General features: G+C 39.1%; 1 protein-coding gene across 3 annotated transcripts in view; it reads right to left on the bottom strand.

Annotated features, from left to right (window-relative positions):
* The window catches only part of MACROD2 (mono-ADP ribosylhydrolase 2), a 2,068,343-nt gene that overhangs the window by 1,336,766 nt on the left and 715,773 nt on the right, over positions 1–15,804 (bottom strand). The window lies entirely within an intron of this gene.

The following is a 15,804-nucleotide window of genomic DNA, read 5'->3' on the forward strand; positions in this document are numbered from 1 at the left end:
CTGGGGAGACTCCCCTCCCTCCTCCAGGAGGAGCGGCGTGGGAGTGCACTGCAGGGATCTGCTGGGTTTGGAGACTCCACACGGGGTCAGGTGCCAGAGATAGAAACACTCAGTCACAGGCCGGGTGAGCACGGAGTGCGGCCGGAGACCAGGGAGACGGAAGTGACTGCTTTTCTCTGGGGGCGCACTGAGGAGCAGGACCCCGAGTTCTCAGATCCTCCAGGCAGAGAGTGGCAGGCCACCATTTTCACCCTGGTCCTCCAAAGCTGTACCGAGACTTGCAGGGAATAAAAGCTCCTGAGAGCAAACCCGAGCAGCTTGCTTAGCCCGGACCGACAAGGGCGGGGCAATTGTGCCTCCAGCAAAGACCTTTGGGAACCACGGCAACAGGCCCCTCCCCCAGAAGATCAGCACAAACAGCCAGCAGGCCAAGACCAAGTTTACCGATCAAGGAGAACGGGAGAACTCCAGCGCTAGGGGAATACTGCACATAGAATTCATGGCTTTTTTACCATGATTCATTAGTTTTTCAAAGTTAATTTTTTTAACTGTTTTTTGTTTTTGTTTTTTTTTTTAATTTTTCTTTTTCCCTTTTTCAACTAACATATTGTCAATCCCTTTTATAAAAAAAAATTTTTATTTTTCATTTTTAGAGTCATGTTTTATCCCTTCGTAGTAGTTACCCTTATTTTTGGCATATATATATAACTTCTTCTCTCTTTAAAATTTTGATATACAGTTTCTTCTAACAGATCAAAATATACCCTAAATCACTAGTGTATGGCTTTGTTCTAGTCTCCTGCCTGATCACACTCTGTCCCATTTTTTTTCTTTTTTTTTATCTTTTTCTTTCTTCTTTCAAACAACTTCTTATCAATTCCGTTTATGAAACATTTTATAATTTTCATCTTTACAATCATCTTCCATCCCTTCATTGTATCAAACCTTATTCTGTACATATATAAGTCTTTCTTCCTTTAAAATTTTAGGAGGCACTTTCCTCGAACAGACCAAAATACACCCAAAATCTAGTGTGTGCCACTGATCTAAGCACTACCTGATCATATTTGATCATATTCTGTTTTTTTGTTTTGTTTTGTTCTGTTTTTGTTTGTCTTTATCTTTTTCTTCTTTTTTTTTTTTCTCTTTCTTTTTTCTTTCTTTATTTCCCTTTCTTTTCCCCTGCTTTCAGGTCTTTTTTGTATAGAGTATATTTGCTGGGGACATTGTTAACCTGTTAGCATTTTGTTCTCTCATTCATCTGTTCTCTGGATAAAATGACAAGACGAAAAAAATCACCTCAGCAAAAAGAACAAGAGGTAGTACCCTCTAGCAGAGACCTACTCAATACGTACAACATTAGTACAATGTCGAACCTAGAGTTCAGAATCATGACTTTAAAGATACTAGCTGGGCTTGATAAAAGGGTGGAAGTTATTAGAGAAACTCTTTCTGGAGAAATAAAAGAACTAAAATCTAACCAAGTCAAAATCAAAAAGGCTATTAATGAGGCGCAATCAAATATGGGGGCACTAAATGCTAGGATAAATGAGGCAGAAGAGAGAATCAGCAATATAGAAGACCAAATGATGGAAAATAAAGACGCTAGGAAAAAGAGAGATAAACAATTACAGGATCACGAGGGCAGAATTCGAGAGATAAGCGATATGATAAGACAAAACAACATTAGAATAATTGGGATCCCAGAAGAAGAAGAAAGAGAGAGAGGGGCAGAAGGTATATTGGAGCAAATTATAGCAGAGAACTTCCCTAATGTGGGGAAGGAAACAGGCATCAAAATCCAGGAGGCAAAGAGAAGCCCTCTCAAAATCAATAAAAATAGGTCAACACCCAGACATCTAATACTAAAACTTACGAGTCTGAGAGACAAAGAGAAAATCCTGAAAGCAGCTCGGGAGAAGAGATATGTAACCTACAATGGTAGAAACATTAGATTGGCAACAGATCTACCCACAGAGACCTGGCAGGCCAGAAAGGAATGGCATGATATCTTTAGAGCACTAAATGAGAAAAATATGCAGCCAAGAATACTATATCCAGCTAGGCTGTCATTGAAAATAGAAGGAGAGATAAAAAGCTTCCAGGACAAACAAAAACTAAAGGAATTTGCAAACACAAAACCAGCCCTACAAGAAATATTGAAAGGGGTCCTCTAAGCAAAGAGAAAGCCTAAAAGCAGCATAGATCAGAAAGGAACACAGACAATATAGAGTAACAGTCACCTTACAGGCAATACAATGGCACTAAATTTATATCTTTCAAGAGTTACCCTGAATGTAAATGGGCTAAATGCCCCAATCAAAAGACACAGGCTATCAGATTGCATTAAAAAACAAGACCCATCAATATGCTGTCTGCAAGAGACTCATTTTAGACCCAAAGACACCCCCAGATTGAAAGTGAGGGGGTGGAAAACCATTTACCATGCTAATGGACACAAAAGGAGAGCTGGGGTGGCAATTCTTATATCAGACAAATTAGATTTTAAAACAAAGACTGTAATAAGAGATGAGGAAGGAAACTGTATCCTACTTAAAGGGTCTATCCAACAAGAAGATCTAACAATTGTAAATATCTAAGCCCCTAACGTGGGAGCAGCTAATTATATAAGGCAATTAATAACAAAAGCAAAGAAACACATTGACAACAATACAATAATAGTGGGGGACTTCAACACTCCCCTGACTAAAATGGACAGATCATCTAAGCAAAAGATCAACAAGGAAATAAAGACTTTCAATGAAACACTGGACCAAATGGACTTCACAGACACATTCAGAACACTCCATCCCAAAGCAACAGAATACACATTCTTCTCTAGTGCCCATGGAACATTCTCCAGAATTGATCATATCCTAGGTCACAAATCACATCTCAACCGATACCAAAAGATTGGGATTATTCCCTGCATATTTTCAGACCACAATGCTTTGAAACTAGAACTCAATCACAAGAATAAAGTCAGAAAGAACTCAAATACATGGAGGCTAAAGAGCATCCTACTAAAGAATGAATGGGTCAACCAGGAAATGAAAGAAGAATTAAAAAACTTCATGGAAACCAATGAAAATGAAAACACAACTGTTCAAAATCTTTGGGATGCAGCAAAGGCAGTCCTGAGAGGAAAGTATAGAGTAATACAAGCCTTTCTCAAGAAACAAGAGAGGTCTCAAATACACAACCTAAACCTAACACCTAAAGGAGCTAGAGAAAGAACAGCAAATCAAGCCTAAACCCAGCAGGAGAAGAGAAATAATAAAGATCAGAGCAGAAATCAATGAAATACAAACCAAAAGAACAGTAGAACAGATCAACGAAACTAGGAGCTAGTTCTTTGAAAGAATTCACAAGATTGATAAACCCCTGGCCAGACTTATCAAAAAGAAAAGAGAAAAGACCCAAATCAACAAAATCATGAATGAAAGAGGAGAGATCACAACCAACACCAAAGAAATACAAACAATGATAAGAACATATTATGAGCAACTCTATGCCAGAAAACTAGATAACATGGAAGAAATGGGTGCATTCCTAGAGATGTATCAACTACCAAAATTGAACCAGGAAGAAATAGAAAACCTGAACAGACCTATAACCACTAAGGAAATTGAAACAGTCATCAAAAATCTCCCAAGAAACAAAAGCCCAGGGCCAGATGGCTTCCCAGGGGAATTCTATCAGACATTTCAAGAAGAGTTAATACCTATTCTCCTGAAACTGTTCCAAAAAATACAAATGGAAGGGAAACTTCCAAACTCATTCTTTGAGGCCAGCAATACCTTGATCCCAAAACCAGACAAAGACCCCATCAAAAAAGAGAAATACAGACCAATATCCTTGATGAACATGGATGCAAAATTCTCACCAAAATACTACCCAATAGGATCCAACAGTACATTAAAAGGATTATTCACCATGACCAAGTGGGATTTATTCCTGGGCTGCAAGGCTGGTTCAACATCCACAAATCAATCAACGTGATAAAATACATTAACAAAAGAAAGAACAAGAATCATATGATCCTCTCAATAGATGCAGAAAAGGCATTTGACAAAGTACAACATCCTTTCTTGATCAAAACTGTTCAGAGTATAGGGATAGAGGGTACAAACCTCAATATCATAAAAGCCATCTATGAAAAACCTACAGTGAATATCATTCTCAATGGGGAAAGGCTGAGAGCTTTTCCCCTAAGGTCAGGAACGCGGCAGGGATGTCCACTGTCACCACTGCTATTCAACATAGTATTAGAAGTCCTAGCCACAGCAATCAGACAACAAAAAGAAATCAAAGGCATCCAAATCGGCAAAGAGGAAGTCAAACTCTCACTCTTTGCAGATGATATGATACTGTATGTGGAAAACCCAAAAGACTCCACCCCAAAACTGCTAGAACTCATACAGGAATTCAGTGAAGTAGCAGGATATAAAATCAATGCACAGAAATCAGTGGCATTCCTATACACCAACAAGACAGAAGAGAGACAAATCAAGGAGTCTATCCCATTTACAACTGCACCCAAAACCATGAGATACCTAGGAATAAATCTAACCAAAGAGGCAAAGGATCTGTACTCAGAAAACTATAAAATACTCATGAAAGAAATTGAAGAAGACACAAAGAAATGGAAAAACGTTCCATGCTCATGGATTGGAAGAACTAACATTGTGTAGATGTCAATGCTACCTAGAGCAATCTACACATTCAATGCAATCCCCATCAAAATACCATCCACTTTTTTCAAAGAAATGGAACAAATAATCCTAAAATTTGTATGGAACCAGAAGAGACCCAGAATAGCCAGAGGAATACTGAAAAAGAAAAGAAAAGCTGGCGGCATCACAATTCCGGACTTCCAGCTCTATTACAAAGCTGTCATCATCGAGACAGTATGGTACTGGCACAAAAACAGACAAATAGATCAATGGAACAGAATCGAGAGCCCAGAAATGGACCCTCAACTCTATGGTCAACTCATTTTTGACAAAGCAGGATAGAATGTCCAATGGCAAAAAGACAGTCTCTTCAACAAATGGTGTTGGGAAAATTGGACAGCCACATGCAGAAGAATGAAACTGGACCATTTCCTTAAACCACACACAAAAATAGACTCCAAATGGTTGAAAGACCTAAACGTGAGACAGGAGTCCATCCAAATCCTAAAGGAGAACACAGGTAGCAACCTTTTCGACCTTAGCCGCAGCAACTTCTTCCTAGAAACATCGCCAAAGGCACGGGAAGCCAGGACAAAAATGAAGTATTGGGATTTCATCAAGATAAAAAACTTTTGCACAGCAAAAGAAACAGTCCACAAAACCAAAAGACAACCGACAGAATGGGAGAAAATATTTGCAAATGACATATCAGATAAAGGGCCAGTATCCAAAATCTATAAAGAACTTCTCAAACTCAACACCCAAAGAACAAATAATCCAATCAAGAAATGCGCAGAAGACATAAACAGACATTTCTCCAAAGAAGACATCCAAATGGCCAACAGGCACATGAAAAAGTGCTCCACATCGCTCGGCATCAGGGAAATCCAAATCAAAACCTCAATGAGATACCACCTCACACCCGTCAGAATGGCTAAAATGAACAAGTCAGGGACTGACAGATGTTGGCGGGGATGTGGAGAAAGGGGAACCCTCCTACCCTGTTGGTGGGAATGCAAGCTGGTGCAACCCCTCTGGAAAACAGTATGGAGGTTCCTCAAACAGTTGAAATTAGAGCTACCGTTCGATCCAGCAATTGTACTACTGGGTATTTACCCCAAAGATACAAATGTAGGGACCCGAAGGGGTACGTGTACCCCAATGTTTATAGCAGCAATGTCCACAATAGCCAAACTGTGGAAAGAGCCAAGATGTCCATCGACAGATGAATGGCTAAAGAACAAGTGGTATATATACACAATGGAATATTATGCAGCCATAAAAAGGAATGAGATCTTGCCATTTGCAACGACGTGGATGGAACTGGAGGGTGTTATGCTTAGTGAAATAAGTCAATGAGAGAAAGACATGTATCATATGACCTCACTGATATGAGGAATTCTTAATCTCAGGAAACAAACTGAGTGTTACTGGAGTGGTTGGGGGTGGGAGGGATGGGGTGGCTGGGTGATAGACATTGGGGAGGGTATGTGCTACGGTGAGCGCTGTGAATTGTGCAAGACTGTTGAATCACAGATCTGTACTTCTGAAACAAATAACGCAACATATTTTAAGAAAAAAGAAAAAGAAGAAGATAACAGGAGAGGAAGAAAAGGGGAGTAAGTCAGAGGGGGAGACGAACCATGAGAGATGATGGACTCTGAAAAACCAACTGAGGGTTCTAGAGGGGAGGAGGGTAGGGGGATGGGTTAGCCTGGTGATGGGTATTGAGGAGGGCACGTTCTGCATGGAGCACTGGGTGTTATGAACAAACAATGAATCATGGAACACTGCATCAAAAACTAATGATGTAATATATGGTGATTAACATAACAATAAAAAAATTTAAAAAAAAAGAAGAAATAGAAAACCTGAACAGACCTATAACCACTAAGGAAATTGAAGCAGTCATCAAAAATCTCCCAACAAACAAAAGCCCAGGGCCAGATGGCTTCCCAGGGGAATTCTATCAAACATTTAAAGAAAAATTAATACCTATTCTCCTGAAACTGTTCCAAAAAATAGAAATGGGAGAACTTCCAAAGTCATTTTATGAGGCTACCATTACCTTGATCCCAAAACCAGACAAAGACCCCATCCAAAAGGAGAATTACAGACCAATATCCTTGATGAACATGGATGCAAAAATTCTGACCAAAATACTAGCCAATAGGATCCAACAGTACATTAAAAGGATTATTCACCATGACCAAGTGGAATTTATCCCAGGGCTGCAAGGTTGGTTCAACATCCGCAAATCAATCAACGTGATACAATACATTAACAAAAGAAAGAAAAAGAGTAATATGATCCACTGAATAGATGCAGAAAAAGCATTTGACAAAGTACAGCATCGATTCTTGATCAAAACTCTTCAGAGTATAGGGATAAAGGGTACATACCTCAATATCATAAAAGCCATCTATGAAAAACCTACAGCGAATATCATTCTCAATGGGGAAAAGCTGAGAGCTTTTCCCCTAAGGTCAGGAAAGTGGCAGGGATGTCCTCTATCACCATTGCTATTCAACATATTATTAGAAGTCCTAGCCACAGCAATCAGACAACAAAAAGAAATCAAAGGCATCCAAATCGGCAAAGAAGTCAAACTCTCACTCTTTGCAGATGATATTATACTGTATGTGGAATACCCAAAAGATTCCACCCCAAAACTGCTAGAACTCATACAGGAATTCAGTCAAGTAGTAGGATATAAAATCAATGCACAGAAATCAGTGGCATTCCTATACACCAACAACAAGACAGAAGACAGACAAATCAAGGAGTCTATCCCATTGACAATTGCACCCAAAATCATAGATACCTAGGAATAAATTTAACCAAAGAGGCTAAGGATCTGTACTCAGAAAACTATAAAATACTCATGAAAGAAATTGAAGAAGACACAAAGAAATGGAAAAACTTTCCATGCTCATGGATTGGAAGAACAAACACTGTGAAGATGTCAATACTACCTAGAGCAATCCACATTCAATGCAATCCCCATCAAAATACCATCCACTTTTTTCGAAGAAATGGAACAAATAATCCTAAAATTTGTATGGAACCAGAAGAGACCCAGAATAGCCAGAGGAATACTGAAAAAGAAAAGCAAAGCTGGCGGCATCACAATTCCAGACTTCCAGCTCTATTACAAAGCTGTCATCATCAAGACAGTATGGTACTGGCACAAAAACAGACACATAGATCAATGGAACAGAATAGAGAGCCCAGAAATGGACCCTCAACTCTATGGTCACCTCATCTTTGACAAAGCAGGAAAGAATGTCCAATGGAAAAAAGACAGTTTCTTCAAGAAATGGTGTTGGGAAAATTGGACAGGCACATGCAGAAGAATAAAACTGGAACATTTCCTTACACCACACACAAAAATAGACTCCAAATGGTTGAAAGTCCTAAACGTGAGACAGGAGTCCATCAAAATCCTAAAGGAGAACACAGGTAGCAACCCCTTTGACCTCAACTGCAGCAACTTCCTCCTAGAAACATCGCCAAAGGCAAGCGAGGGAAGGGCAAAAATGAACTATTGGGCAAGATAAAAAGCTTTTGCACAGCAAAAGAAACAGCCCACAAAACCAAAAGACAACCGACAGAATGGGAGAAAATATTTGCAAATGACATATCCGATAAAGGGCTAGTATCCAAAATCTATAAAGAACTTATCAAACTCAACACCCAAGAACAAATAATCCCATCAAGAAATGGGCAGAAGACATGAACAGACATTTTCCCAAAGAAGACATCCAAATGGCCAACAGACACATGAAAAAGTGCTCAACATCACTCAGCATCAGGGAAATGCAAATCAAAACCTCAATGACATACCACCTCACACCCGTCAGAATGGCTAGAATTAACAAGTCAGGAAACGACAGATTTTGGCAGGGATGCAGAGAAAGGGGAACCCTCCTACACTCTTGGTGGGAATGCAAGCTGGTGCAGCCACTCTGGAAAACAGTATGGAGGTTCCTCAAACAGTTGCAAATAGAGCTACCATACAATCCAGCAATTGCACTACTGGGTATTTACCCCAAAGATACAAATGTAGGGATCCAAAGGGGTACGTGCACCCCGATATTTATAGCAGCAATGTCCACAATAGCCAAACTGTGGAAAGAGCCAAGATGTCCATTGACAGAGGAATAGATAAAGAAAATGTGGTATATATACACAATGGAATATTATGCAGCCATAAAAAGGAATGAGATCTTGCCATTTGCAACGACATGGATAGAACTGGAGGGTGTTATTATGAGTGAAATAAGTCAATCAGAGAAAGACATGTATCATATGACCTCGCTGATATGAGGAATTTCTAACCTCAGGAAATATACTGAGGGTTGCTGGAGTGGTGGGGGGTGGGAGGGATGGGGTGGCTGGGTGATAGACTTTGGGGAGGGTATGTGCTATGGTGAGCGCTGTGAATTGTGCAAGACTGTTGAATCACAGATCTGTACTTCTGAAAAAAATAATGCAATATATTTTAAGAAAAAAAAAGAAGAAGAAGATAGCAGGAGGGGAAGAATGATGGGGAGTAAGTCGGAGGGGGAGACGAACCATGAGAGAGGATGGACTCTGAAAAACAAACTGAGGTTTCTAGAGGGGAGGGGCTGGGGGGATGGGTTAGCCTGGTGATGGGTATTAAAGAGGGCACGTTCTGCATGGAGCACAGGGTGTTATGCACTAACAATGAATCATGGAACACTACATCCAAAACTAATGATGTAATATATGGTGATTAACATAACAATAAAATATTTAAAAAATTTTACTGAGAAAGGTACACAATTAAAAAAATAATTAAATTCAACAGTCAAAGTGATTAACAGGGCTCTAGAATCAAACTGCCAGACTCTGCCACTAAGAGTTACTGCATCTATATAATGGGTATAATACTAGCATCTACCTTCTAAGCTTCTCATTCTAGTTAAATAAGGTAACATTTGTACAGTGCTTAGCTTGAATAGTGTCTGTATAAGTGCTCAAAGAATGTTACGGTGGTAGATATTTCTACCACTGCAATTGCTGCACAGAAAATGGCACCAATTATCCCCATCTTTGTATCCATGCCCTTGGAAACATAACTCTATAGCTCTTTCCATCAAGAAATGGAATCGGTTTCCCCAAACCCTGAGTCTAGGCTGATCTTATAACTTGTTTTGGGCAATAGAAAGAGGCAGAAGCAACCCTCTGCCAGTTCTAGGCCTGAGCCTCAAGAGGCCTTTCGTACTTCTGCTCAGCAACCATGGAAATGAGCCCAGGCCAGCCTGATGAACAGAGACAAGCTATCCCAGCTGAGGTCATCCTTGAGTAGAGAGCACTCAACTTTCCTAGCAACTCACCACAAATACATTATGTGAGAACTGTCCATGAGAAGAACTGTCCAGCTTATTGGTGAACCTATAGAATTATGAGTTATATACATAGTTGTTTTAAGCCACCAAACTTTGAGGATGATGTGTTATACAGAAAGGCTACCATCATCAGAAAAAATACAAAGCAATAATCCATTCTCAAGTTATGATATAAAGGAAAAAGGTTAAATAGCTGTCCTAAACTCTTAGGAAAGAAAAACAATATAGCTGAAGTAATCAGGTGAAAAGTTGATTCTATTAGAGGTCACCTGTAGCCTGCACGGAAGATTTATGTGTCAGGTACTAAATAGCATCAGTGTTCCCTTTAGGGAGGAGAAGAAATATCTGTTAGAAAAAGCAATACAGTGACAAGGAGATCCACATCTTGAAGCTTCACAGATGCAAGGATTAAGCTATCTGAAACAGCCTTGGGCTGACTTAAAAATTAACTTCTGTTATAAGCCTCCTGATCTTGCTGGTCAATTGGACTGTAAGACCTGGGCTGTGATCCCAGTAGATGACAAACATAAGAGAATAAATACTAACACATTTCTTAGCTCAGAAACCTCAAGCAATTTTCAGCTAAGGGTCACACACCTAGCTTTCTTCATCTCTAATCTAAAAGCTAAGGGACTGATCTTTAAAAATTCGGAGACAGGGCGCCTGGGTGGCTCAGATGGTTAAGCATCTGCCTTTGGCTCAGGTCATGATTCCAGAGTCCTGGGATCGAGTCCCGCATCGGGCTCCCTGCTCCTTGGGAGCCTGCTTCTCCCTCTGCCTCTCTCTCTCTGTCTCTCATGAATAAATAAATAAAAATCTTTAAAAAAAATAAATTAAAAAAATAAAAATTAGATATTTCTATCTCCTAGATTCTAAGACGTATCTAATTGTGCAGATACCCAAGAAACAATGATTTTTTTTTCTTTTTTTTTTGTCTCTCTTGTTAAACTCGAACTCCCAAGTGAGGATAGAAGGATATTTATCCTCAGAAACAGACCTTCCAAAATTTTTCTTGGGAAAAATTTAAATCAGTGAGCTCCATCTCATCATTAGGTTTGAGACTGAGAAAGCCAAGTTGATTAAAATCCTACTCAGGGGCATCTGGGTGGCTCAGTCGTTAAGCATCTGCCTTCGGCTCGGGTCGTGATCCCAGGGTCCTGGGATCGAGCCCCACATCGGGCTCCCTGCTCAGCGGGAAGCCTGCTTCTTCCTCTCCCAGTCCCCCTGCTTGTGTTCCTGCTCTTGCTGTCTCTCTTTGTCAAATAAATAAATAAAATCTTTAAAAAAAATAAAAAATAAAATAAAATCCTACTCAGGTTATAATAAAGGTATATTTAGTCAACGCTAACTTCATGGTAAACACATCACTTAAGACCTAACCCCATGCATTTCCTTCCATATATCCAAGCTCTCTCTTTAAAAAAAAAAAGGAAAAAAAAATCCTCAACCAAAGAAAATGTCATTATGACATCGATTATTGGTTGTCTACTCACTATCAATTCTCATTTTCCCTACTAACAGAATCCCTATATTGATTGGGGTGGCTATGTGCCCAACTAGAAACCCATATTTACCAGCAGCTCTTTCAAAAATGAAAAAGATATGAGTGACCAAATTTAGATAGAAAGAGATGCCATTAAGTGCATAGCCAAGAAATCTCATTACAGAGGGTTTACTCATACAGCAGATCGATCTATCTATCTATCGATCTATCTATCGATCGATCGATCGATCTATCTATCTATCTATCTATCTATCTATCTATCTATCCGTCTTATTATCTACTACTACTACTACTATTAGGCTTTCTTACTTTTCTCCTACTAGTAGTCTTTCGTATTGTTCCACCTTTGAGACTTAAACTTGGTGGCCTGACTTCAGTAGCCATCTAATGAGAATGAACATGAAGGCTACACTCTGGTATGGTAGAAAGAAGAGCTGGTAGGTGCCTGAATCTCTGATGGCCTTTGTGGAGATGCCAAGTTAGGACTACTTTTCATTCAATGAGAGAAAAATATTCTTGTTAATGAGCATATGTCTTATGTAAGCCACTATCTGGGGTGGGAGTGGGACTTCTGTAACTTGGAACCTAATGCCATCTTTAAATGTTGTAGGCATGCATTTGCATTTAGCTGAGACATGTTCCTTGAAATTCCAGATGAGTAACGTTTCTTTGACCATTACAAAAGTATTAATTACTAAGAAATTCTGAGCTGACAAAACAATGGAAAGGGAACAAGAGGCAAAACTCCCAGCAGATAAATAGAGGGAGCCAGGGCAGTGCTGACCATACCACTAAAGAAGGAATGGCAGCTAGAAGAACCTAGAATGTGCCAGTTGACAGCCATGTGACCTTAAGATGATTTACATTTCATCGGCTGTCAGCAGGGAGGGATATCTTCATCAGCAATAAGGCTGGATTTACTCAAGGTAGGTGCTACTAAAGAATCCAGAGAAGAGAATGAGGATCATATTTCTCTGGAAGTCCACAGAGATAGTCTGATGAAGGGTAAATTTGCCATCAGAGATGACAAGGATTTTCAGGCAAAGGATATATTAGCTAGTGCCTTGAGAGCTCAATAATAATCCCGACTTCTTCTTCTTTTTTTTAATTTGGCAAGTTTACTTGGGAAGAAAAAAATATACAACTCAGTTCCTATTCAAGGGCAACCGTATTCCTCCAACCCAAGCAGAGACCCTTCTCAAGGAAATATGAAAAGGCAGGCCTTAACACTATATCCCTTGAAAGAATAACTCCTCAAAATAATCTTCAAATCTGATGTTAATAGAGTCTAAGCATTTATGGAAATTTTGACCTTAGGTAAGGAAGAAATAATAACTGTTCTTTGGCAGCCTGATAGATCTGCTTCTACAGTGTGGTTTTGCCTCGGTTAAAGGCATAGATTGTGCCCTTGATTCTGGGTAGGTCTTCTTAATAGAGAGAGTAGGTCAAACAGAAATACAATATCAGAGAGACCTCTCTCTTTCCAAGAAATAAAAAATGAGTCAACTTACATGCTTTCTCTTTTATCAGAAACTTCCCAGTGGCTGGGGACACAAGTTCAACACTAGGGATGATATAGGTTAATGTTAACAGATGCTTCTTAGACAACCTCATTTGTTTTATCAAAAAAATAAGACCTATGGAGAAAGGTAATCTTTCCTCAAGGAATTCAGCTTTTAAACTTCAATCATGTTATAGAATCTTTTTTCCTCATTTTCTTCCTACAAAGAAGTAAATATGTCATTTTGTGGTTAATATTCACATCTGCTTCAGGAAATACTAATGGTTTCACGTGAGATGATAAAGGATTAAAAATCTTTAGGACAAAAAAAAAAAAAAACTCTCTGAACTTCCAACTGTCTGTATGAAGGAAAATGATAAAAGCCTGCCCATATATGTGTTTTTGCAAAAATGTAAAATCTTGACATACAAAAGATAATCTTTGTTTTGGTAAATTACACTATTTGCTACTCACTCTGCTTGATTATTGTAAGGACTAATCCCTCAGTATATCAGTTGGTCTGGAGAAGAGAAACATAACAAGCGGCCCTTTTTCCCAAAGTCCACACATGAAGATGGCATTTATTGCCCCAATCCAAATATCAACTTTCTCTTTTCCCATTATTTATTTTCAACAGGAGCTCCGAGGGGTAATCTTATGTGAAGAAAAAACTTAAGGGCAAAAAAAAAAAAAAAAAAAAAAAAACATTGTGATCATTCTGTCAAGCAATGAAATTATTCTTTCCCTTTGACATTTTTTTTTGGATTAAAGGAAAATTTGAACACTTATTAAAGACTAATTTTTAGAAAAGGCTTGGCTTTTTTTTTTTAATAGGAAAAATCCAATCAATGAAGTTTACAAGTACTTTACAATTTGGATGAAATCCCCTTATTTCTTTCCAGTAAAAATTCAATATATGTGCCTGCCTAGATGAAGATTTTGCCTTAACAATTCTAAACTCAAATGGGAACATGCCAGTAAAAATTCCCAAGGAGAAAAAAAAAAAAGAAAAAAGCACCACGTATCAAATTAAATTTTAGCATTAAAAAAAATATTTAACCTAAAATGATACGAGAACAGAATGAATAGTGTCATATGTAATTTCTGGAACTAAAATTTCATTCCCATGTACACATTTAAAATATTTCTAAATAAATCGGTTGAAATTGTTTTTTTCCAGAATATGTCTCCACTTAAAAAGAGAGAGATTCAGAATTATTTCTTTTGGGAATAAAAGTAGAAATTTGCCAAGTGGAACCTAAAGGAGGGTCCTAGTGCTAATCTGACCCACTGGTGGGCATTCAGTCCCCAAATTCCAGGTCTATCTTACTTTAATGTCAGTTAAGCTCCCCACCTCCAGACCCTCAAAGGTGCCCTCCTCCTACAAGGCTGCTGCCAAAGGAAAATACATTTCTGGAAGCAAATGGAGCAAAACTTTCCATTCGTTTCCCCTTTTCCAAAGCAGGCCTAGTCAGTGGGTCCAAAGTGCTTGTTTTATGGCCTCTTCTAGACAAACTCCTTTTAAACCAATGCATTCCCTCTCCAAAACACTGGAGATTTCTCACCAGAATGGCAAGTGAATGTGAAGAAGACTTCACAAAGTTTTCTGCTAGAGAAAGTTCTATTTCATGAGAACTTTTGATTCACATGTTCACCCATTAAAAATAAAAAATGCAGGGCTGGACAAGGGGTGGTGGCTGGGGGAGGGGGTAAATAGGTTTCTCTGTGCCGATAAAGAAAGTTTTGTTCACTCTTCAAATTCATAGAAAAGAGATGTCAGGGAAGAGAAAGCCATGGCTTGGATAATCCTGCAGCTCATCAAAATGTCTATTTTCTTTTCCCCCAGTGGAACCATTTTGCCCCATCTAAAATGCTTGCGGGAGAAGTTAAAACAGGCCACATGTGGTTTCCTCCACAAAGGAGCCCTATATTTTATTTTTTTTTTTTAAGATTTTATTTATTTATTTGAGAGAGAGAGAATGAGAGAGAGAGAGAGCACATGAGAGGGGGGAGGGTCAGAGGGAGAAGCAGACTCCCTGCTGAGCAGGGAGCCCGATGTGGGACTCGATGAGCCCTATATTTTAACATAGCACACTCATCCAACACCTCAAATGGTTTTGAAGAAAGCTATGTTTATTATGTGGGCTTATGAAATAAAAAGTACAAAGTTTCTCATCCTGGAAAAATATGCAATGAAATTTACAGCCAAAATAAGGAAGCTGTGCATAATGTAACACTTGGCAAGAATTTTAATCAGTGGATTGGCAAGGCTGGATGCAATACCTCAGCTCCTTTCAGACATGTCTGAGCTTTCTTAATTTAAATACCACACTCTGGGTCTGGGGAGAACATTTAGGAGACATTGTCCTTTCTGCAGGAATGCTGACGAGCAATACAAGTGAACTGAGAAAGGAGCAGTGTTGACGTGACAACAGTTTCAACCTCTGGGAATGGGAGATGGCAAGAGATAGACACGCTGTTATTGTAGAGCAAAGCAACACAGATTTACATTATGATAAGGCATTCCAGCCACATTACTTTAAGCAGGCAAAGATGCTTCCAGGTATCAGTCTGACTCAGTTTGGCTCTAAAGAGCACAATTCTGGACTTTGTCAGGAGTTTTCACGCAGGACCGTTGTTTTCCCAACTGGAAAACAACAGAACTACCCAGTAGTCCTCAATTCCTGAGCAGCCTGACAGCAGTTCAAATGAGTTGAAAGTCAGGTCACATAATGTGGACCCAAAGTG

This window comes from Zalophus californianus, chromosome 8 (genome assembly GCF_009762305.2).
Source record: "Zalophus californianus isolate mZalCal1 chromosome 8, mZalCal1.pri.v2, whole genome shotgun sequence".
Lineage (NCBI taxonomy): Eukaryota > Metazoa > Chordata > Mammalia > Carnivora > Otariidae > Zalophus > Zalophus californianus.